Raw genomic sequence first — 24,071 nt, 5'->3', positions numbered from 1 at the left:
TTTACTGTAATGTAGCTGTAGCGGTTTGTGGTTGTCAGGGCGGCTGAGGAGGCCATTGTGGCGTTTGCTAAACAGACTTTGGTTTTCTTCACTCAACAACACATTTATGCCCACATCTTTTCTCTCAGCCAGCAACACGAGAGCGGTTTAAATAGCTTTAGTGTTTTTAATAGGTGTCCTTGATGTTCCCATGGATCTAATACAGCTGCTAATCACTTGGATTTATTAAATGGTAACCACACACTAAAGTGCCTAGTGGTTAACAGTCTGAGCTTGTAACCTAAAGATAGCAAATTTAAAGTGTTTTGGACAATTGTGTTTCTTTTAGAGGTTCTCACGATGATGTAAAATGTAAAATAGTGGTTTCCAGACCTTGTTGTTATTGTTAGCTCAAACTAAAACTATTAAAACAGTTTTTTTGTTAATGGAAATAAAGCTGAAATAAAATAGAGCAGAAAAATTAGGTGAAAAAACTTAAAAACTAAAAGAAAGAAAAAAAGTAATGTTACATTAGCAACTGAAATAAAATAAGCTGAAGTATTAAAACTAAAACTGTATGTGTATATATATATATATATATATATATATATATATAACTAAATATAAAAGCACATCAAAATTACTAAAACTAAACATATTAAAAAATGAAAGTTAATAATAAATAAAAATAATTAATATTAATTAAGAATTAGAAATTAATAAATACTATAATAGCAAATGATACTAATATAACACTTTAAATATATGCAATTATCTTTTTCTATCATTTTTTATAAGGCCTGGAAATCAGCATATTATGATTCCATTCTATACACACTTTTCAGTCCAAACGTTTTAGAAAATAAACTTTTAAAAAAAAGTTGGTTAGGTTCCAAATATGAAACACTAACAATATTGTTAGTAGTTCACCCAAAAATTTTGTCATCATTTATGTCGTTTCAAACCTATATAAGTTTCTTTCTAATGTTGAACACATAAGAAGATATTTTGAAGAACCAAATAGTTGTTGGTCCCCATTGACTTCCATAAAGGGAAAGAAATACAATGGAAGTCAATGGGAGTACCAGCATTCTTCAAAATATCTTCCTTTAGGTTCAACATAAGAAAGAAACTCATACAGATTTGGAACGATACGAGGGTGAGTAAATGATGATACATTTTTTTTGGGTGAACGATCATTTTAATGAACTACAATTTGTAAAAAAAAATTTTCATATATTCACGAAAAATGATGATTGATAGATAGATAGATATTTCATAGTAAATACATCAACGGAGGAAAGAAAGCTGCACTTGCTGAACCATATATTGGGGTCTTTAAAGTATACTCAGAAAAATGTTGACTCTGTGAAACACAAATGTACATCAATACACATTAGAATCAGTATAAGTGCCTCCCTGCAGATCTAGGAACAGCTCTCGAGAGCCCCTCCACCCCATGGGCAGCGTGACTCAGCAAATCCTGGCAAATAGGCCAGTCAGCACGGCTGCCAGTCAGTCACTAGGTCATCAGGCCAGCCAGCCAACCAGCCGGCAGGATGTCTATATATACTGTGCAGAGCAAGCGTGTTGAGTCTGATAAATAATTGAAGAGCGCAGTCATTAGCCTAGATTATTTAGCTTAAACGCTGGCTTCCATCCACTACAATCAGAAGTCATTACTTCACAATGAGCAGGAGGAACATTCGAAGTTATGAGCCAACACCTGCCAATCAAACTGGGAGTAATAGATTGTGCCTGATGCTGGTGGAGGGAGAAAAGAACAGCAGTGCACACTCAGGGAAATGCTGTTAGAAAAGAAAGCTGTAAGGTTTATGAAGGCATACAGCAAGACGAGAGAAAGATATTCCTCCTAGCCACCCTGAAACAGTCTGCTCTCTGCTGGGCCCCTCGACCCGCTTGGAGGATCGCCAGAACACATACATACAAACACACTGTCAAACCCACAGCACATCCAGAATTTCTAAAAAAACACACAAAAGCTTATTCAAGCACAGAAAGGCATATAGGCACACACTCAAATTCTAAACTAGTAAACTGCAAATGTATTACTGTATTTAAAAGCAGTCATAATTTTTCATACATTTTTTCAAAAAGTACAAAAAAAAAACTCCTTCCAGGATTGCAAGTGTGTTCTTGCATTTAACAGTTTAATAAATACATTAAAGGGGTCATGAACCGCTAAAAACAGCTTATATTGAAACCAATCTGCCAAAATGACAGGTTGTGGAATGTGCCACTTTATGATGTAACAGTGTGGCTAAACTCCACCTCCGCAGAAGATCATCAACGCCTGCATCTACATCACTGCCTGTTTAGCCCCGCCCACCATTTTGCGCATATAGTGTAAATAACGAGAGTGGCAAACACAGGTCTACACAGAAATCAAACGATAAAAATGGCTCTGAAAACAACAAGATGTTGTACAGTGCCAAGCTGTGGAAAAACAATCTTTGCATTGCTTTCCTTCTGATCACAAAATTAGGAAAGATTGAATGGACTTTATTTTTAATGAAGTTCCAGACCGCGTCAGTAAGAACTTGGTCCTTTGTTCACTTCAGTTTACTATGGATTAGTTTACAAACAAAGCACAATTCAACGCAGGGTTTTTATGCATTTTAACCTACAATAAGCATATTATTTCTTATTTTTAAGATATTTTTATGGGCCTTTCTATGCATTTTTTATAGACAGGACAGTAGAGCGAGACGACAGGAAAGCACTGGGAGGAGAGAGGGATCGGCAAAGGACCTCGAGACAGGAATCGAACTCGGGTCGCCTTGAGCGCAGTTGCGCTGTGTCAACGCACTAACCACGAGGCTATTATAAAAGTGGACCTCAGAGAATAGTACAAAATAATAAATAAAAAGGCAGTTCATGACCCCTTTAATATTACGTAATTTGCTAGTTATGTCTCACTCACACTTGGCATCAGCATTTTCAAATAAATCTGAGTTAATGATTCAATGACTCTTGGTTCCGAATTAATCAGTATTTTAAACAAATTGGCTGAATGAATGAACAAGGGCTCACTTATAACCTGCCCGTTGGGTGTATAACCAGAAGTAACTGTTATACATTATAATTTAATAATTTTCATTCGGTCTTAACAGTTTGTACAGCTCAGTTATTGTGAATCTTTTCCGTTATCATTCAGGTTTTCCACCTTGCAAAAATGTCAATAATAACAGATGTCGAAAGGTCAAGTTTATCCATTTTTTTGTAAATAGCGTAGCGATGTATAAAAAAGAGCTCATACAGAACTTGCTTTCAAGCCAAGCAGCTTTCTGTTGGTCAGCGCAGCAAATCATAAGCTTTATCTAATATTATCAAATGACACTAGGGGAAAATACAATTCTTTTTTTAATCTATGCTCTAAAAAACAAACTCCACAAATGCAGATAGTGAATATGACTTTCTCTTTTCCTTTCTCTTCTGCCCATCTCTCTCTCTTGCAGGTCTCTGTCCCCTTGATAAAGAGTGGTTTGAATATCAATGAGGTTTATTCTCTCCCGGGTCTGCAGCCAGCTGTTATAGAGTGAGCGCCATTCTGCTGCTATTTTGAGGCAAGATATGTAATTAAAAAATCAATACCTTCCGACGAAACCTTTTCACCATACACAACCAAACTGACCTCGTTAAAGCTCATCCTGGTTCACTTATACACAAACGCACAAATAGTGCTAAACCCCAATAACACCAATCCTTTTCCGTGCTTATTTTCTAATACTTCTTAATCCATATATGTTAAAAGCAATAACCAGACAAAAATTATAATGAAACTTCTGTGAGCTGTATGTCTTGTGCGTTTGAGATGGGGAGTAGCACCCCTGCAGTTATCGCTGGCACTTGAAGCTCGGACGCACTCGTCTGTTGTGACAGCGACAAGACGTGGAGATCTCAGTATGCAAATAAGATGTAAACAGACCATCAGGGAGCCATCTGTGTGGCTGGAACTCCCCGTGGGGGCGGGGCCTCTGTAGCCAGGGAGACGGGCAAGCGAATGAAAGTTCACAGCATCAGTTAGGGTCGCCAGTGTAGACCTCTACGGATGTAAACAGAAGTGTTATTACCTCAGTCTTTGGCCGTTTAAGGGCCACACTGACATGGCCGTGAATTAGTGTTCGTTTAGTGCTTACAAATTAGTCGACTGTCTACTATGCTCTTCACACACACAATGAGGAGAGCTTGGCCAGGCCCTCGTAATTAACTATCCTAAATGAGGAAGGAAAATGAGGTTGAAGGTTAATATCTACAAGATTTGTGTGGATACAACATGCTGTTCCATGAGCGCTGATAGAGGTTGTCCTCTCATTCTGACCTGAGTGGTACTGCTCTTAATAGACAAGTTTAAAGCGGAGTAACTTAAATACAACCTGAAATGGCATCCGTGAGACATTTAACGTCTGTAATGCTTCGTATCTGAACATTTAGTGGGAAATAATGTAGGGTGGGCTTGGATCTGCAATTGATTGATTGATTGATTGATTGATTGATTGATTGAAAAATGGCTGTTCAGTACCAGAATAAAGTTATGTTGACTTGAAAATAGCATGGCAATTCACAAAGCATTTAACTTCTGTATTATGGATTTTTGACTAAGACAGAATATTCAGTGAGGAATAATTTAGGAACATTAAAATAAATAAATAAACATTACAAATAAGAATTATAGAAGTAAACTTTATATGTTATATATAGGAATAGTATGGATTAATTCCTAATAGCTTGTAATGTAAATAAATAGTTATTATCTTTATAACAGTATAGCAAACTACTTACATAAGATGCATATACATATTAGTTTGCACTCTATATCTCCCAATAATATTTTATCCAGTGATAAATCATTTATAATTTTCTAATACATTTCTAATATATATTAGAAATAATCTTTTGCTCAAAATGTTTTGATCATGAAAAAAGTTTTGTTGCAGAATAGCTTACAGGAAAAGCTTTTGTTGAATGTTGCAAAATAAGACCAGGAATAAAGTCATATAGTCTTTAGTTTTTAGTCTGGACAACAGAGCAAATTTGGTTCTTATTATCTAGCTACAGAGGTCCAGCAGTCAAGTGGAAATGTATTAATAAATCACATTTAAAAGCAACAGAAGTTGACCCAAAGTGCACAATTCAGCTATTAGAACAAATTCTCAAATAAAAATGAATAAAGACTAAATAAAATACTGGAAAGCATTTGTGGTTTTGGTGCTCAACCTGTTGATATGTATGTATCATTAAGGTCAGAAGTCTTTTTAGGCGAACAGTTTGTGTCTCTGTGTGTACATGTGTAAGCTGTGGAAGTTTTTGCTGGTAGCACTGGAGCTTGTTTCCGAAACACACAAGCATAGTGTTCCAGCAGCACACCCTCTCATGGAGGGAACAAGCTAAAAATATCACACACACACACACACACACACACTTCCAAGAAAGGCAAGACACTCTCTCTCTTTACACATGCAGAGAGTTCTTTGCCCCTTTTCAACTACTTAGTGTTGCCACAAATGCCCTCTTAGCACTGAATAAGACACAAACCACAAATGAGCATCATTTATTCAAATCATTAGTTCTAGTAAAGTAATAATAGTATACAGTTCAATCTTTCACCTCAACCTTCACATATAGTTTTTCTCCCCGTTTGAATTAAGCACAGCACCTTGACTCAACCTTGCCTGAGGCTCTATACCTCCCTAGACCAGCAGATGAACAGCATAGACCACCAGCATTACATTAGTGGGGTAGAATTTAAAGGCTGTTTGGAACACCATATCAAGTTAATTGATTAATTGACTTTATTTCACTCTATTTATAGACAGACTTTTCTATCAAGGTGCATCCTAGCTTTCATTTAATTATTGCATCAGTAATAAATAAAGAATTAGTTCATCCAGAAAAGGAAAACCGTGTCTTCATCGTTTTCCCGCATCACTTTCTTCCCTCTGTGGAACACAAAAAGCAATATTCTGCAGAATGCCTGAGCTGATCTTTGCTATATGATAAAAATGAACAACGATTTCCACTTTTGAGCACTAGAAAGGAAAAAAGCACCATAAAAGTAGTCTATATGAATGTTAATCTATATAAATATTTTTTGCAGCCATACATTATAGCTTCATTTGAGAAACCAACCAAAATGTTTGGTCTTAAATTATTTTTTGATGCATCATGATTGATCATGAAACATGCAAGAACCAACTAGAGTTATTGATCTCAAACCAGAAACATTTCAGGTTTGAAATTAATCACTTTGGGGAATATTTTCAGCAAATAACAACTAAAATTTCAGCCTGTTTCTCACATATCATAATTTCAGAATGCAGCACACAGCTCTTGACCTTCTGCTAAACATCTCTATTTGTGTTCCACACAAGGTAAAGTCATACAGGTTTGGAAGTACATGAATAGGAGACAGTGATGGGCGGACTATCCATTTAAGTTGTTTTACCCCCGTAAATTCTTTCCCCTTGCATCATGACTAGTCAAGAAACATGCAATAACCAACCAGTCATTAATGTCAAACCCGGAACATTTCAAGTTTAACATCAATGACTTTCCAGCAAATGACAACTTAAATGGTCTGTTTCTCACACAAATTCTGAACAGCTCATGAAAAAAAAAATGAAATACAGGTTTGGAGTGACAGAATAATGACAGAATTTTCATTTTAGGGTACGAAAATGAAACTAATCCTTTAATAATACTTTTTCAACAAGAGCCTAAATTAAGTGTTTAAATTCCAGATTGTGATGGGTAATGATCCGAGCTGTGAACACAGAAGTTGTGGGCTCAAACTCAAGCAGTGTTGACCCAGGAACTGAGAAGTGCTATGATTTCAGCCCTATTCTGTCACCGTTCTTCCCTGGAGCGCGACACTTCCTCATGTTCCGCCCCAGGTTGTTCCAGAGGATCTGTCCTGGCAATTAGTGTAACTGAAAGTCGCTTTAAATGAGAATGTATGTGCTACAAAGCTGAGTGACTAAATGGATTGCCTGTTTAAAATCCAGACAGACCATAAGAGGTTTGAAATATCATGTTAACAATAAACTGTGCTTATAATGTTTTATGCTTTGTATCCATTTCTAAATACCAACCCAAGCTCATTGGAAAAAACATGTCTGTGGTGATTTTTCCTCAAAATGATATTATGTTGCTTCCTGCACATTTTGTTACACTTTCAAAGTGGAATACCCAGTGAGTGGTGTTAAAAGCATCTAAAATGGATGAACATGAATCTGGCAATATTTCATTCCGTTTGTTGTTGTACATGTTGTGGCAGTTCAGAAATGAAATGTCCAGTGAGTAGCATTAAAAGGTTAATTCTCTATCGCATTTGAAAATAACATACCACTACACTAAACCTAACAGGTAATGTTAACAGAAAATACATTCGCTGAAGCAACTAAGCCAATTTAAACTTGCTTCTATACCTATGCACTCTGCATTGCAATTGCAGTGCTGTACCAGGTGAGCTACCAAGCAAGTTTACTACACCAGAAAAGCCATACATATGGAGTTGATTATATGAAAATGTATTAGTTTATGAATCATGCATAGTATTGTGCAAGGAACCCTGCAAAAATTAATATTTTTTAAATGATAATCTAATCATTTGATAAACAATAAATGGTAATCATAATTTGCCTGAAATGTATAAAGTGTTTTTGTTTTGAGTGACTTTATTTCAGTGCTTTTGCGAGCAAATGCAAAGTTTCTCAGTAAACGCAGAAGTTTTGGGAGCGAAAGCAAAAGTTTTGGGAGCGAACAAAATTTTGAGAGCAAACACAAAGATTTTTTTGGGGGGGGATGCAAAGGTTTTGCAAGAGAATGTGTTACTACTCATTTCAGCTACAGTGAATTGTATGTATATGAGTTCTGCAAAAATTTAGGTAGTGGTAGTACTATAGCTAAGACGGAAGGGCAAAGGTTTGGAATATCTCAGAAGAGTCGTGGAATTGAGTTTGGAAAGCTGGTCTCGGATCAGTGCAATGTTTAAGTGGGGCTGGTACTTTTCCATGCATGATAAAATCACCTCATTGGCCCAAAGCTGTCATCAGAGACGAGGAGCGGTTCCTTACAGTTGGCCTACCTAAAGAGCCCCCTTTTCTCAAAATACACCAACACATGCATACGGGACACATATAACACAACCTCATAATGCGCTCGAACCCATTACACTGTGTGCACGCACACTCCGCTATACTCATAGAGCGACACACACACACACACACACAAACAGTGTTTACATCTAGACTATACCCCCTCCCCTTGAGACCCATTCCACATTTCTTCACCAGACTCCCTGCATTCCTGTTCTGCCGAGGAGGGGGTCTGACCGACTTTCCCCCTATCTCTCTCTTTCTCCTTTTTTCTATCCTTCTCTCTTGGCCTTTCTTTGTCTTGCCACTTTCTCCTTCTCTTCCTTAGTGAGAAGTGTGTGAGACAGAGAAGTTGATGGGGAGGAGACAAACAACTTGTAAAACAGCAATGATCTGTGCTGTCAGCTAGAGTTGTGTGATTTAGAGTGAATGTGTGTAATAAAGATGGCTGCAACAACTGTAAACAGGAAAAAACACACACAGGCTCTTTACCAAAACCTAGCAAGCTGCCTCAGTATCTATTGCCTGCATTGGCATCTGTGTTTGACCAATTTGAAACGCTCTAGGCTGACAAATGCTATGCATTGGATATTCAACAAACTATTGATTTCAGTAGTGTTTGATGTTAGCATGATGCTAAGCTAATCAGCATAAAATACACAGAAAAATGACTCTTTTCATAAATACATTGAATAAAACTGATTATAAGTGTGTTTATAAATCAACATTTCCAACAGTCTTGTTTTACTGAGCTTATCCCAGAGTATTATGGGATTGCCTTCTCTGTTTTCATGTTGGAGGCAACTTTCTAGGTGTTGAAACGGAGCAACAGATTCAATGTGGAGCCACACACACACACGCGTGTTGTGAAAGACAAGAATAAGCGCCTGTAGCAGTATTGTCCCCACTGTTTTCAGTCTGGTTTTCCCATCTGAGCTGAAGCTAATTCCAGTGAAGTGTCCTTCTCCCTCCCCTCCCTCTGTCCTAACACTCCCTGCTGTTCACCCAGTCTACAGCCTGATTGTGTGTTCAGCTCACTGACTCTTTTCTAGGGGCAGACCCGCTGTGTGTGTGTGTGTGTCATGAATCAGTCTCTCAAGATGGTTTTGTCTTCGGCTGCACATAACAATTCATCAGGAATACTTGGTGAAAATACACAAGCGCATAGAATACCTAAGACGCACTTTAACATTATAAAACCATTTTACATACTGCATTGTACAGTAGCATTACATTTTGTAGTGTAGAGTGCAATTCTAAGTTATTTGCCAGTAGTTTAGTGTACATTTCTACGTTAAGTCGTTTGTAGTTTGTTATATTTACTATTGCAATGTACACTATGATGTTAAATTATAGTTGTGTATTTAGTTATGTACAATTGACCCTTCGCAAACCCCCCCAACTTAGTTACTGTTGCTATGTCCGACCAGCCATAGCACTCTCACGCCACACATCATGTTCATGGCTATTTAATTGATTAAATATGAGCTCTGCAAGTTTCAAAGTCAGGTGCTGCGCTGCTTTGTTTACTGCGGTTACGGGGGAAACGGCTATATTCCTGGCGAAAAGCACCACCTGCTGGCAGAGAATGAATTTTAATTTTTCAACAAGCCAAAAACGACCCTTATTTTTTCGCAGAAAACACGCAGTTGTAAATTTGAACTGGTGGATCGACAAGAAGATAATTAATTATAAAACTCTAAATATATAGCCTACACTAAGATATATTATGTTACTAAATGAATATAATTGTTTAAATTAATATAAAAATAAAATAATATAATATAAAAATTGTTACTTTTGACTCTGATACTCTGATCCTCCATAGACAGCAAGGGTACTACCAAGATCATAGTCCAGAAACGTAGTAAGGACATCATTAAAATAATGCATGTGACATCAGTGGTTCAACCGTAATTTTTTTACTGTTCTGTGTCAGCATCATCACGCGCATACGTTGTTTACGTTCAGATCAAAGCATGCGCATGTGTTGTGATGCTCTCCAAAATGGCGCCAGGGTGACGCGGAGGAGACGAATTGCTGAATAAAGTCGTTATTTTTGCTTTCTTTTGCGCACAAAAAGTATTCTCGTAGCTTTGAAAAATTACGGTTGAACCCCTGATGTCACATGCATTATTTTAACGATGTCCTTGCTACGTTTCTGGACCTGGGAACATTTCAGTTATGCTGCTGTCTATGCAGGGTCAGAGAGCTCTTGGATTTCATCAAAAAATATCTGAATTTATGTTCCGAAGGTGAACAAATGTCTTATGGGTTTGGAACGACTTGAGGGTGAGTAATTAATGTGAGAATTTTCATTTTTGGGTGAAGTATCCCTTTAATACTGCATTCATTTGATCAAAATACAGCAAAAAAATTAAATAATATTACAATTTAAATAAAAAGAAACTGTTTTAACTGTTTTCTATTTCAGTGTATTTTAAAATATAATTCATTCCTGTGAGAAATGCTGAATTTTCAACAGCCAATATTTCTGCCTTCAGTGTCACATGATCCTTAAGAAATCATTTGATTTAATTTCGTTATGATTTGCAACATTTCTTGTTACGATCAATGTTGAAAACAGTTGTGTTGCGTAATAAATTTCTGGAAACCATGATACATTTGGTTCAGGATTCTTTGATGTATAGAACATTTTAAAAAACAGCATTTAATATTTGAAGTAGAAATAATTTTTGAAATTTTAAATATCACTTTTGATCAATTAAATGCATCCTTGCTGAATAATAAAAATATTAATTTCTTTAAAAAAATCTTACTGACCAGCGTAGGCCATTTGTATGCGAGTCAATTTAGTGCGACATTAGGAACATTCACTTGAAAACACCAGACATAATGCAACGAAACGGAAAAGAACGCAAGGGTCTCGAGACGCGTTTTTAACAGCTGAATTTTATGTGCGCCATTTATGTGCGAGACGCTTAAGTGAAAAAAGGGAGGTGTGGTGCAATGGTCAAAGGTGTCCATCTTGAGCACATTTACGTAGAAAGACGATTAAAACTCGGCGCGTTTGGTGGAAATTGTTTACTAGATTACTAGCACTATATTTACTGGAATGCAAGATGAGTGTTTTGAGTGACCATCGTCCAGCAGAGCCCAACAGGTCCTGAAGGGAGAGCTGTGTTGGTATGGTAACAAGAATATCAGCGGAGGGGGGAGGGGAGAAAGGCAAGGAGGTGAGGAGAGGTGAACGAAAAAGAGCAGAGAGACGGGAAAAGCAGAGGTGAGTTGATTTCTCTGGGTTTCAAACAGAAATGTCTCTCTTTATTATGTATGACCACCTCTCCCATGTCTCACACTAGCCCTTATTCTTTCTCTTACATACTATCTCATTCTTGCCTTGTCTTCCTACGTCTTTCTGCAGTCACTGCCACTTTTGCCCTGAACGCTGTTTGCCTCTTACTCCTATTCATGTCCTCTCCATACCCACCAATGTCTGTGTGTGTGTGTGTGTGTGTGTGTGTGTGTTGCGCATGTGTTGTGATGCTCTCCAAAATGGCGCCAGGGTGACGCGGAGGAGACGAATTGCTGAATAAAGTCGTTATTTTTGCTTTCTTTTGCGCACAAAAAGTATTCTCGTAGCTTTGAAAAATTACGGTTGAACCCCTGATGTCACATGCATTATTTTAACGATGTCCTTGCTACGTTTCTGGACCTGGGAACATTTCAGTTATGCTGCTGTCTATGCAGGGTCAGAGAGCTCTTGGATTTCATCAAAAAATATCTGAATTTATGTTCCGAAGGTGAACAAATGTCTTATGGGTTTGGAACGACTTGAGGGTGAGTAATTAATGTGAGAATTTTCATTTTTGGGTGAAGTATCCCTTTAATACTGCATTCATTTGATCAAAATACAGCAAAAAAATTAAATAATATTACAATTTAAATAAAAAGAAACTGTTTTAACTGTTTTCTATTTCAGTGTATTTTAAAATATAATTCATTCCTGTGAGAAATGCTGAATTTTCAACAGCCAATATTTCTGCCTTCAGTGTCACATGATCCTTAAGAAATCATTTGATTTAATTTCGTTATGATTTGCAACATTTCTTGTTACGATCAATGTTGAAAACAGTTGTGTTGCGTAATAAATTTCTGGAAACCATGATACATTTGGTTCAGGATTCTTTGATGTATAGAACATTTTAAAAAACAGCATTTAATATTTGAAGTAGAAATAATTTTTGAAATTTTAAATATCACTTTTGATCAATTAAATGCATCCTTGCTGAATAATAAAAATATTAATTTCTTTAAAAAAATCTTACTGACCAGCGTAGGCCATTTGTATGCGAGTCAATTTAGTGCGACATTAGGAACATTCACTTGAAAACACCAGACATAATGCAACGAAACGGAAAAGAACGCAAGGGTCTCGAGACGCGTTTTTAACAGCTGAATTTTATGTGCGCCATTTATGTGCGAGACGCTTAAGTGAAAAAAGGGAGGTGTGGTGCAATGGTCAAAGGTGTCCATCTTGAGCACATTTACGTAGAAAGACGATTAAAACTCGGCGCGTTTGGTGGAAATTGTTTACTAGATTACTAGCACTATATTTACTGGAATGCAAGATGAGTGTTTTGAGTGACCATCGTCCAGCAGAGCCCAACAGGTCCTGAAGGGAGAGCTGTGTTGGTATGGTAACAAGAATATCAGCGGAGGGGGGAGGGGAGAAAGGCAAGGAGGTGAGGAGAGGTGAACGAAAAAGAGCAGAGAGACGGGAAAAGCAGAGGTGAGTTGATTTCTCTGGGTTTCAAACAGAAATGTCTCTCTTTATTATGTATGACCACCTCTCCCATGTCTCACACTAGCCCTTATTCTTTCTCTTACATACTATCTCATTCTTGCCTTGTCTTCCTACGTCTTTCTGCAGTCACTGCCACTTTTGCCCTGAACGCTGTTTGCCTCTTACTCCTATTCATGTCCTCTCCATACCCACCAATGTCTGTGTGTGTGTGTGTGTGTGTGTGTGTGTGTGTGTGTGTGGTGACCGATTCCATTCTGAGATACTGAAATGTCTCCTCAGTGCACTATTTCTGTCATCGTACTCCCCTGCTGCAGCGGTAATAAGGATCCGAGTTGTGAACTGTGATTCCAGCTCCAAGCAAAGCTCTAATCCAATCCTACAACAATACTTATGCACACATGTAAATTGAATACCAGCTCTTAATAGGTTTAAATTTAATTTTTATGTAAAATACGACACACACCAAGGCTAACAAACAGCGTTTTTGTTTTTACGAAAGCCTTCGGCTCTTCAGTAGACAATATGAGCCTTACGCTAACTAACCAAATTGTCTCAATGGCAATGAAGGGTTTTGATATATACCCACTTATGACTGATTAAACAGATTTTATATCTTTCTTTGCGCTCTCTTATGCTCACGTGCATAATAAGACCACCTGTCCAAAACAAAAGTGTTTGCGTTCGCTCCAACACTCGATCAAGCTCAAGAGCGACATTTCATTGAGCGAATTCATTCAGGGCTGTTCCGCTATGCTCTGCATTGTCTGGCTCAGTAACAGCAGCAGTTGCATTTTCCCCCCACAGTGCTGAATGATAAGTCGAGCCACCAGCACACAGCACTGTCAATCAGAGCCGTAATGGCTCACGAGAAGGAAGCCATTTTGAAAATGTCACTAAACACAGTTACTTCATGCTCTCTTCAAATCCTCCTGGGATGTTCCTGTTTAACGGAATCGTGATTGTGACGTCAAGTGAGTTTTGACAGAGTGAAAATAAGTAAATGTAAAACAAAGGGAAGCTTTTTTTAGACTTAATGCATAAAAACAAAGAGCAAATTTCGTAAATGTGATATTTATTTCTCTCATTTACATTTTCTTACAATGATAGGATGCTTTTTTTAGCACTAATGAAACAAAGTAAAGAGAAAAAGATACATATTAGGTCTGCAAGTGATGCTTTTGTGCATTTAATAGTTGTGCAGCAACAGAGAATCATGGGAAATGTAGTTTGGTTGCACAAGCTTGTCACTTAATAAACTAGATTAATGAGTAGTATTTTCTGGCTAGCTTGATTGCTAAAACAGGTGTTTAAACTAAACTGTACGATTAACAATCACCCCTTATCATCAATACCAATTAGCTTCTGCTAATTCGCATACCTCCAATTTGGAAATTCAGGGCTCAAGGATAATCTCACATTGGTAATTTCATTTTTGTAGTGCCGTTAAAGTGGGTTTATGTTGTAAATATGATCATTATGACATGACTTGAAGGCAGCATTGAGCGTCAAATGCTTATATAGAACATATACAGATGAACGTTTACCTCCCTGACTAGCATTAGCACCATCCCATTACACATTAATCAAGAAAGCCACTGAGTCTCATTAAACAGCAAAATGGGTTGGTGACCTAAGGTAAAGAGGGCAAATATATGCAAAGATTAATTACATTTCCTGCCATTTGTCTTGCCATTTCCATGCATCTTAAAATAAGCAGAAGTGTGAGACTGTAACTTTAAACCAAATTCATGGTCACTTTGTGCTCGAAACACTACTGAACAGTGACTAAGCAACTACTTTCAATAACAACAACAGCTCATGAGCTTTAATAAGGAACCAGTTGACCTGCATGTAACTGCAATCCATCATTCGTTAGTTAGAGAATCAATGTGCTGTCACCGTTAGAGTCTGTACTGAAATATGACCGCAACACTGTCAGCGTCTGCGTTGGCTAATCGTGTGAATTTGAGCGTTTAAAACCGGTGTGCACATGTTTTCATGTGGAAATCATGATTGATATGTTTACACATAGACTTTTTCTAAAAACAGATCTGCACCCAAATGAAACACACATTTGCAAAAATAAGAAATAAATGTTTTGAGCTAGTATGCATTAAATGAATCAAAAGTAACCATAACCAAAGTAAAAACAGTTCTGTTTCAAATAAATGCTTTTGAACTTTTTATGAAAAATCCTGGGGGGGAAAATCACAGCTGACACAAAAAAATTAAGCAGTAATAATAATAAATAATTAATAATAAAAATGCTTTCTGAGCAACCGTTATTTATCATATTTATTTTACATTTCACAATTTTACTGTATAACTGTATTTTAGATCAAAGCCTTGGTGAGCATAAGAGACTGAAATGTAAAAAAAAAACTAACCTCAAACTTTTTTGAAAAGTAGTGTGTGTGTGTGTGATATATATATATATATATATATATACACACACACACACAGTATATATATATATTGTATATATTTAAGATTTTTTTTTTAAATTTTACGTTTTTTTTTTTCATCTGGCTACTGTACAACAGGCTGGAAACTTGAATAGGAATATGAAACAGTCTCTATTTTAACATTCTAAAACCACAAATAAAAATTCCCTTAATTATATTTGGCACCAGATAAGATTCCTCAAATTCCTAAGTGTCTGGACCCCATTTATCTCGCTCAAGAGATGGATGCTGGCAGAAGAGAAAAAAAAAAACAGGACACTCACTTACTCTCTATCCGTTCATTCCTGTCCTCTCGTTCTCTTAAGAGTCACAGGTCCTGACAATACAGCCTCTGTTCTATGAGGAAGATCTCAGACCAGAAAACAGGCACTCAGCAAGGAAATAAGTAAGCAATACTCAAGCCATAAGTACTCCATCTGAACACTTGCCTCTGTTTTAGTCTAAATAACAAGGATTTGTTATATTTAAATATATATTTCCACCACAAAATAAAAGAGATTTTTAAAATAAATAGATTTACTACATTTTTAATTAGAAAAAAATCACTAGAAAATATACTGCAGCTATAAATACAGAGTTCTGGCATGAAACTCTAGATGGCGCAGTCCGATAGGTCTTAACTCAATCTGACCTAATGACATCATTATCACATGGCAGCTGATTGGTTCTCTCCTGTATCGGTAGCCAATGAGCTCGCTGCTCAACATTCAAATATATGACTAGTGCTTGCTGTAGGTTGCAGCTTGCTTCAGAAACCCTCCACTTTCCCCAGCTCCACCTGTATAGATCTGCTACGAGGTGATTAATGTATGCTATAGGGGTTATTCATATGTGTTATATGTGCAGCAGCAGTATTTCTTACATGCTCACAGCAGCATGTCTGTGGATGTATTGGCAGTAGCAAGTCTCACTACTTCCTCTACTTCCTCAGCAGCAGCAGCGTAGCAGATCTATTCCGCCAAGAACAAATACATTAACATTGTCATGTACATTACCACGCCAATCCCTCAGAGAGTTGTCATGACAGAACTATAACTATTAATTCATGAACGCTTTTTTTTGCAGTGGAAGACAGTGGCATAAACTTAAAAACATTACTGATTTGTGAATCTCATCTCAGCTCTATTTAGGTCTTTTTTGCAAGTTTTTAGTAAGATTTTAAGCTTGTTGTGATCCAATTCCTGTGTGAGAAAAAACACAGACCCAGAGTTTTCCCTCTTGGTCACCCACAATCCAGCCACCATGTTTGCGTATGTTTTTCTTCACACCTGAAATCAATTAAGCCGCCCAACAAGATGAGATATACCCTACGAATTTCTTGCCACACTAAATTTTAAGCATTTAGCTTCTGTACACCAGCTCCATCAAACACGCTTCTCTCGACAGACACAAAAGTTTGGGCTCAAGGAGTAACTCATTAAATTTACTGAAGCAGAACCATTATAATGATCTGAAGTCAATATAGTAGTTTGTCATAAAACAGCTAAAGGTGTCCATTTTGATAACAAATCTGCCTTTTGACTAGTGTGAAATAAGGGATTTAAGTCTATATACGTAAAGTAGACAGTTAAATAAATTGTATATTTTTGCTGCAGTTCAGGCTACATCTTTGGCCTATCACTAACAGCAGTGGGCAAATGGGGGATGGGGGAAGCAGGAGAGCTGTGAATGAGAGCGAAATCAAGAGAGGGACTGGGGTGAGTAATGGATATGGAGAGAGACAGTGTGAGGGAGGCATCAGGAGGACCAGTGTTTATGTGTGTTGCACAGTTTACTCAAGCATGTATTTGTATGGGAAGAACATATGTGTGAATGTGTGCGAGTGTGTTCCGAAGCCTGATACTGGCCCCCCGTATGCAGCTGCTTCCTCTGTCTGTCTATGACTCGCTCGCTCTCTATTTTTTTGGCTTTCTCTCAGCGCTGTAGGATGACTGGCGGTCACAACTATGCTTTCTCATTTCTAGGGGATCACGCAACTGGGTGAATCTCACGAAACCTCTTAGAAACATGTCTTAATTCACCCCAAAATCAAAGGAAACAAAATATGTTTTGAAGCCAAGGTTATTTTTGCATTGTGACATTTTTCATGAAAACATGAAATTCGAATGGACAATTCCTTCCAGTATTTCCTTCCTTATTTGTGATCTATTCAGTCATGCATGTTATGTTAATCTAATCAATATTAAAACAACTGTAATCAAAATATACAGCAATTTATTTTACTGGTTATTTATTTATTTGATTAGTTTCCATTATTCTCAATGGTGATTCTCATTACTATGATATAGTATTTTATTTATTTTATTCATAAAATGCAATCAAAATATGCAGCGCTGAATTTTATTTATTTATTTCCATTATTGTCAGTGGTTATTCTCATTGCTGTGATACAGTATTTTATTTATTTTATTCATAAAATGTCATCAAAATATACAGCGCTTAATTGTATTAATAATTGGATTTATTTATTTATTTATTCAGTAATTTCCAGTTATTGTCAGTGGTTATTCTTATAATACCGTATTTATTTATTTTGTTCATAAAATGTAATCAAAATATACAGCACTTCATTTTACTAATACATTTATTTATTTAGTCATTTCTATTCTTCTCAATGGTTATTCTCATTAATACAGTATTTTATTTCGTTTATTTGTAATCTTTAATCAAATTTTACAACACTTCTATTTAGTTAGTTAGTTAGTAATTCCTATAATGGATTTATTTAGTAATTTCCATAATTCTTATTGGTGATTCTCATTACTGTAATACAGTATTTTATTTATTTATTCACAAGCATAAAGGCAGTAAAACAAATACTAACATGCTGTATGAATAATTAAATATAATCTAAAATGTAAATATAATAATTTCACATTATAACTTTTTCTAAAATAGTGAAAATACTGGGGGGGAAATGTCCTTAACTCTCATGAAAACGATGCAATGCAATACAAATAAAACTCTCCATTTGCTTTTGAACAAACTAAAATTGTTTTTTTGAATTGTGGGTGTGAAATGTGACCCGGACACATTCTTGACAGCTTTCGTGCGATTCGCCCGCCTTAAGGGCACAAGAAAATGAAAGACACACTCAAGACAGACAAACAGAGGAAGACAGAGATAAAGCGAGAGAGAGCGAGGCTGTAAAACAGAACCCACTTGTTAACAACCATATTACAAACAATCTCTCCTCTCATGTGAAAAAGAATAAGCAGGCCGTATCAGCAGAAAGCGCTTTCTGAATAAGAGCTCATTCAGCATATGAAGTACAGATGTGCTCAGCGAGAGTAAGTGATCACAAAAGAGGAAGACTGTTGACAAGGTGCTGCACAAGGAAGGAGTGGTGGAGGAGAGGAAAGCAAGAGGAGAGGGGAGGGAAAGAGAGAGCGGGAGGAAAGCAGCCAAGTTGGCAGGATGAATGGAGAGTGCAGAAGGAGGGTAATGTGGGAGTTTGATAAATTGTGTGCGTTTTCAAGTGTGTGGGTGTTTGTTTTGTGTGTGTGTGTGTGTGTGTGTGTGTGTTAGTGTCTTGCGGAGGTGTGCACATGATACTCTGTGTGTGTGTGTGTGTGTGTGTGTGTAGCTTGAGGCTGTAACACAGACACGGCGCTTCAGCGAGTCTAGCAGCAGAGACGGACTGGAAATGATTTTGCCTCACACTGGTAGAAGCTGCTGGACAGTCTCTCGGTAAACTTGCCTGACTGGTTGCCAAAGTATAGTATATGTGTGTTAGAAGGAGCGAGAGAGCGTGTTTGTGTGGTATGTGATGTGACACCTCTCCTCAAACACACACACACACACACACACACACACACACACACAGTGTTCACCTATGCTCCTCCCGATACTGTACCTACCATGCCTTTTTTCAAAACATAAATATTACGGCTGTATGTCTGTTCATTGTTATTAACCACTTACGTACTTGGACAAAGCCCTGACCCAAAGTATTATTTCACACATTACTCATCTATCACTGTCTGTGCAACAGGCATGAATAATATCTCAAATCATATAAAATCAAAACAAATATCTCAATTTGTTGAGGAGAGGTGTACTATGACTTTACTAAATGATCATGAATTAACTGGTGATAAAATAGGCAACAACAAAAAAATCTCACAACAGTCTTGCATGAAAGGAGGGACTATATATATATACACATACACTGTATATAATTAATCAAATTTAATATTAAATATATATGTTAACATAAAAATTATTAGGTGTACATATAAATCATTATATAATATATGTAGAATAAAAATATTAAATGTATATATAATTCATTACATAATGGACCCAGATTTACTGCAGTTATTTACATATAAATAATATATTTAGAATTCATATATTAAATGCAACCAGACTTATATTTTATATGCAAATTAATTTCATTTTAAAATACATATTAATTTTACTTGCACTCATATTTACTGCATACTGTATAGCTTCCAACAAATCAGAGCAATGACAGATATGCAGATTAAAAGACTGTTTAGGATTAACAGGGTCTTGTGATAATTCCACATTAAAAAATAATGATTTAAATAAATTCTGATTCATAAACTGCAATTTCTGTGTTCAAAACGCCGTTTGAGTGTTTGACAGTGATGAAGTGAGACTGATGGAAAGGTGAAAGCGGTCTGTCATCGGCACGCTAACAAAAAGGCACAATATTTGAGATTCAGTTTTGCCTCTGATTTTATTATTTATACTAAGCAGCTTTTCTTGAAGCAACACTATCTCTCACTCTACCTGCAGTGTATGTGTGTGTGTGTGTGTGTGTGTGTGTGTGCTCTGACAGCATCAACACACCTCTGTGTTAAATCAGCAGCAGCTGCGAGCAGCGATCAAGCAAGTCTGTCATCAAATCAGATGGCGTCACCATGTGTGTACACGGCATGGGCCACAATCCCAGCAGTGGGAGCTACGCAGAACCAATGACCCTGTAAACCTGGACAAATGAATCAGTGGTCTGAGTCTAGTCACCGTCACTTTATAATCAGAGGTGTTCAGTAAATATGGGCTGCATCTGAAACTGCAACAATGCAGTCATTGTCAGTATAGGCTTCGATTCCAAAATGTGCATCCTTTGCTGCCTGTAATATCCCAAAATCCTGTGCATGTGTAAAGAATAAATATGGCTTCTAAGTAAGTAAATTATTTTAACGTAACTTAAAAGGTATATATATTCATATATAACTTATTATAAATTATATATATATATAAAATGAATTTAACTAAATATATTTAGATATATTTTATATATTAGTATATTAAATGTATTCAGATTTTTACACACACACACACACACACACACACACCTACATATATAAAGTTAGTGCTACATTTGCGCATGGCATTTTAGCATTAAAAATGTGTCTTATTCACCCACCCACAATCCAGTTTAACCAGACATTGTCTATATTTCACTAGGTGTAGACAGCATTATTTTAGATCATTAGTTTTAGACCAGAAAAACTGCTTACAAAAAATGTGCTTCTGTTTCGAACACGTCAAGAGTTTTGCACTGAAAAGTCTGTACTATAATAAATAACTCTACCCTGCTCACTGTTTTAGAATATATCCAAACTGGAGCCTCTTAGAATCAGACTAAACGTTTCATGTTGTTAATAAAAATTCATATAACAGTGTAAGTTGGGCAGATAGTGTGCTTGAGAAATCATTTTCTTTCTGTTAATCTCTCTCGCTCTCTCTCTTCTGGTCGTGCTCTGGCTGGGTTGCTATGGGAACAACAGCAGACAGGTTCTCACATCCACTCCTTCAGATTCTTCCTGGCTCACTCACCATTTATATTCATGCACAGCAGCTCCATAAACACACACACGCACAAACGAACACGTACACAAACGTGCAAAAACATGCTTAAAACAAACACGGCGTAACTGAGCATGCACACAGACACACACCCCAGAGACACACACTACCTATAAACGCACTCATAAATATACAATCACACCCCACACTCAAACACTATCGATTCTCTCCTGGGGAGGTGTTTGTGTTTGGATGAAGCATTAAACCACACTGGCATTACAATTTCTGACACACAAAGCCGATAAACACCATCAGCTCAATACAAATCTGCATTTGGTTTGGGTTTTCGGATTTAATCAGAACTAATGATTGCAGAGACGAACTAAAAAACACACCGATTTTATTGTTCAGGCATGTGATTATTACAATAAAACACACGTGACTAGAAATATGGAACACCCGTGATGGAGGTTTAGGTGTAATCAAAATTAATACCCAGCAACACCCTTAACACATTAGCCAACGCGCACGCGACGATAGAAGGATGGATAAATTCCCCGTTCTTCAAAATGGGGTTATTAAAACAAAGAGTAAGAATGCATGTGTGTGTGAGAGCGATAACAGTTTTTCTTTCTCTTTCTTGAGCTCATTTAGCAGGATAAGCATCGATAGAGAGAGGGGATCTTTTTTTCTCTGAAAGTATGGAGGGTGATTGATATGCTGAATAATATTGCCATCTCCCTCACTGCGTCTATACTAATAAGCGTATGTGCACAATAGCTAAAATGCTCATGCTATGATCACATAGCTGCATGCCTTCAGTATAAAGTGCAACAGCAGTTACGCTAAATTACAAACATGATTTTAAATGATAAATTAATGATACATTTATTGTGTTAAACAATTATTATATTAAATCTTCACCATTTTTTATTATAATTATTATTTAAAATATAAATGAATAGTGATCTGAACCAAAATCGTGGCAGGCTAATTTGGTGAACGGGTTCATCCGGTTCACTAAAAAGAATCGTTTCAAAAGAGTGATTACTTTGCGAACTGGACATCATTCTGGACCGTTTGTCTGCCCGAGTGAAAAAAGTGCACTTCCATAATGTACTTAAAGTGCTCTATTTCCATGCACTAATTTTGTACTTAATATACTAAAAATTATTCTTTAGTACTTCTTAAAGGGGTCATATGATGTTGCTAAAAAGAACATTATTTTGTGTATTTGGTGTAATGAAATGTGTTTATGCGGTTTAAGTTTCAAAAAACACATTATTTTCCACATACTGTACATTATTGTTTCTCCTCTATGCCCCGCCTTTCTGAAACGCGTCGATTTTTACAAAGCTCATCAAATATAAAAAACGTACTTATACAGGCTGTGAGTCAGAACAGCCGGCATTGTAGTCTACTCTCCCAGGATCAGGAAACAGTTCTCCATAAAATGTGCTGCACACATCTGAATATTTTGGGTTCATCCGAATATTTGGGTTGAAGTGTTCTGGAACAGTATTGTAAATACAACTTAACCACTGATTTCTAGTCGTGTCCATTTTTGGAAGGCCAAACAAAGTAGTTTTGCTTTCACAACGAAACATCACACACGGCGGCCTAGAGTGAGCAGAGGCGGCGGATTCGACGAAGGAGGCTTGCGTCAACCACATGTGGTGGCCCCGGGCTGGACTCCGCTTCGTCCACGTATGCACCAAGAGCTTGTAACACTCCAAAGAGAAAGGAAAAATTTAAATCGCATCATATGATCCCTTTAAGATAATGTACACAACTGTGCTATTTTAAGACATCATGACTGTGAAATACACTTGAAAGAAGGGTTTAAGTATACTACAAGTGGTAACTAAATAATTTTTTTAATACAGAGATAGTATGTTAAAAGCACATTTTAGTTCATATTCATGGTGTCTCAAAATAGCATACATGAGTACACTTTTTATATTTTTCGTATATTCGTAATTTGGAATATTAAGTACAAAATTAGTGCATACAAATAGATTAACTTAAATGATTTTAGCAAATGGCTGCAATATAACAAAGAGTGAAAAATTTAAGGGGGTCTGAATACTTTCCGTACCCACTGTATATACAAAACGCTATTGGCTAATTTAAAAAGGGGGCTGGGCTGCTCGATATGTCCCGCCTTGTCTTCCTGTTTCAGTTGAAATTACGCCACCACATAGAATAACGCTGCATGTTTCAAGGCACTTCAGGGGACCTTTAAGTACATTATGGAAGTGCACTTTTTCACCTGGGTGAGGCTATTGATTACAGGTAATAATTTGGTAAATAATGTTCAGTTTCTTGCACAGACCAGTCGTTTCACTTCATAAGACCTCAATATATCGTCAGGAGCCACGGGTATTAATTTTGTCTTGCCTATATATGCTTTTTTTTAACTTGCATTTTATGAATCACCAAAAACCATGGTTTCACTGTTCCTTTGAAGAAAAAGTCACCTATATCTTGGATAGTCTGAGGGCGAGCAAGTTAACAGCAAATTTTAGTTTTGGGGGGAACTACCCCTTTAACCACTTACATTACCATTCAAAAGTTTAGGGTTTAAATGTTTTGAAAAAAAAATCTCTTATGCTCACTATGGCTCACAACATACAGTAGAATCAGTAATATTGTGAAATATTGTTACAATTTAATATATCTGCTTACTATTTAAATCTATTTTAAAATGTCATTTATTCCTGTGATGGAAAGCTGAATTTTCAGAATCATTACTCCAGTCTTCAGTGTCACCGATCCTTCAGAAATCATTCAAAAACATTTCTTATAATTACCTTGAAATCTTGAAAACAGTTGCTGCTTAATATTTTTTTGTGGAAACAATGATACATTTGTAGGGTTCTTTGATGAACAGAAAGTTTTACTGTCACTTATGATCAGTTTAATGCATTTTTGCATCCGTAAAAATATTTATTTCAA

General features: G+C 36.7%; 1 long non-coding RNA gene across 1 annotated transcript; it reads left to right on the top strand.

Annotated features, from left to right (window-relative positions):
- On the top strand, nt 1-23,645 carry LOC107676876 (uncharacterized). The gene is made up of 3 exons (XR_001632782.1): nt 1-11; nt 4,986-4,992; nt 23,584-23,645. It is a non-coding gene; the product is annotated as an uncharacterized LOC107676876 (long non-coding RNA).
- Nucleotides 23,646-24,071: the final 426 nt, after the last annotated feature.

Source organism: Sinocyclocheilus anshuiensis, unplaced genomic scaffold, assembly GCF_001515605.1.
Source record: "Sinocyclocheilus anshuiensis isolate Anshui unplaced genomic scaffold, SAMN03320099.WGS_v1.1 scaffold2166, whole genome shotgun sequence".
In the NCBI taxonomy this organism is placed as follows: domain Eukaryota; kingdom Metazoa; phylum Chordata; class Actinopteri; order Cypriniformes; family Cyprinidae; genus Sinocyclocheilus; species Sinocyclocheilus anshuiensis.
Note: the sequence above shows the minus strand (reverse complement) of the source record. Positions and strands in the feature narration are given on the sequence as shown.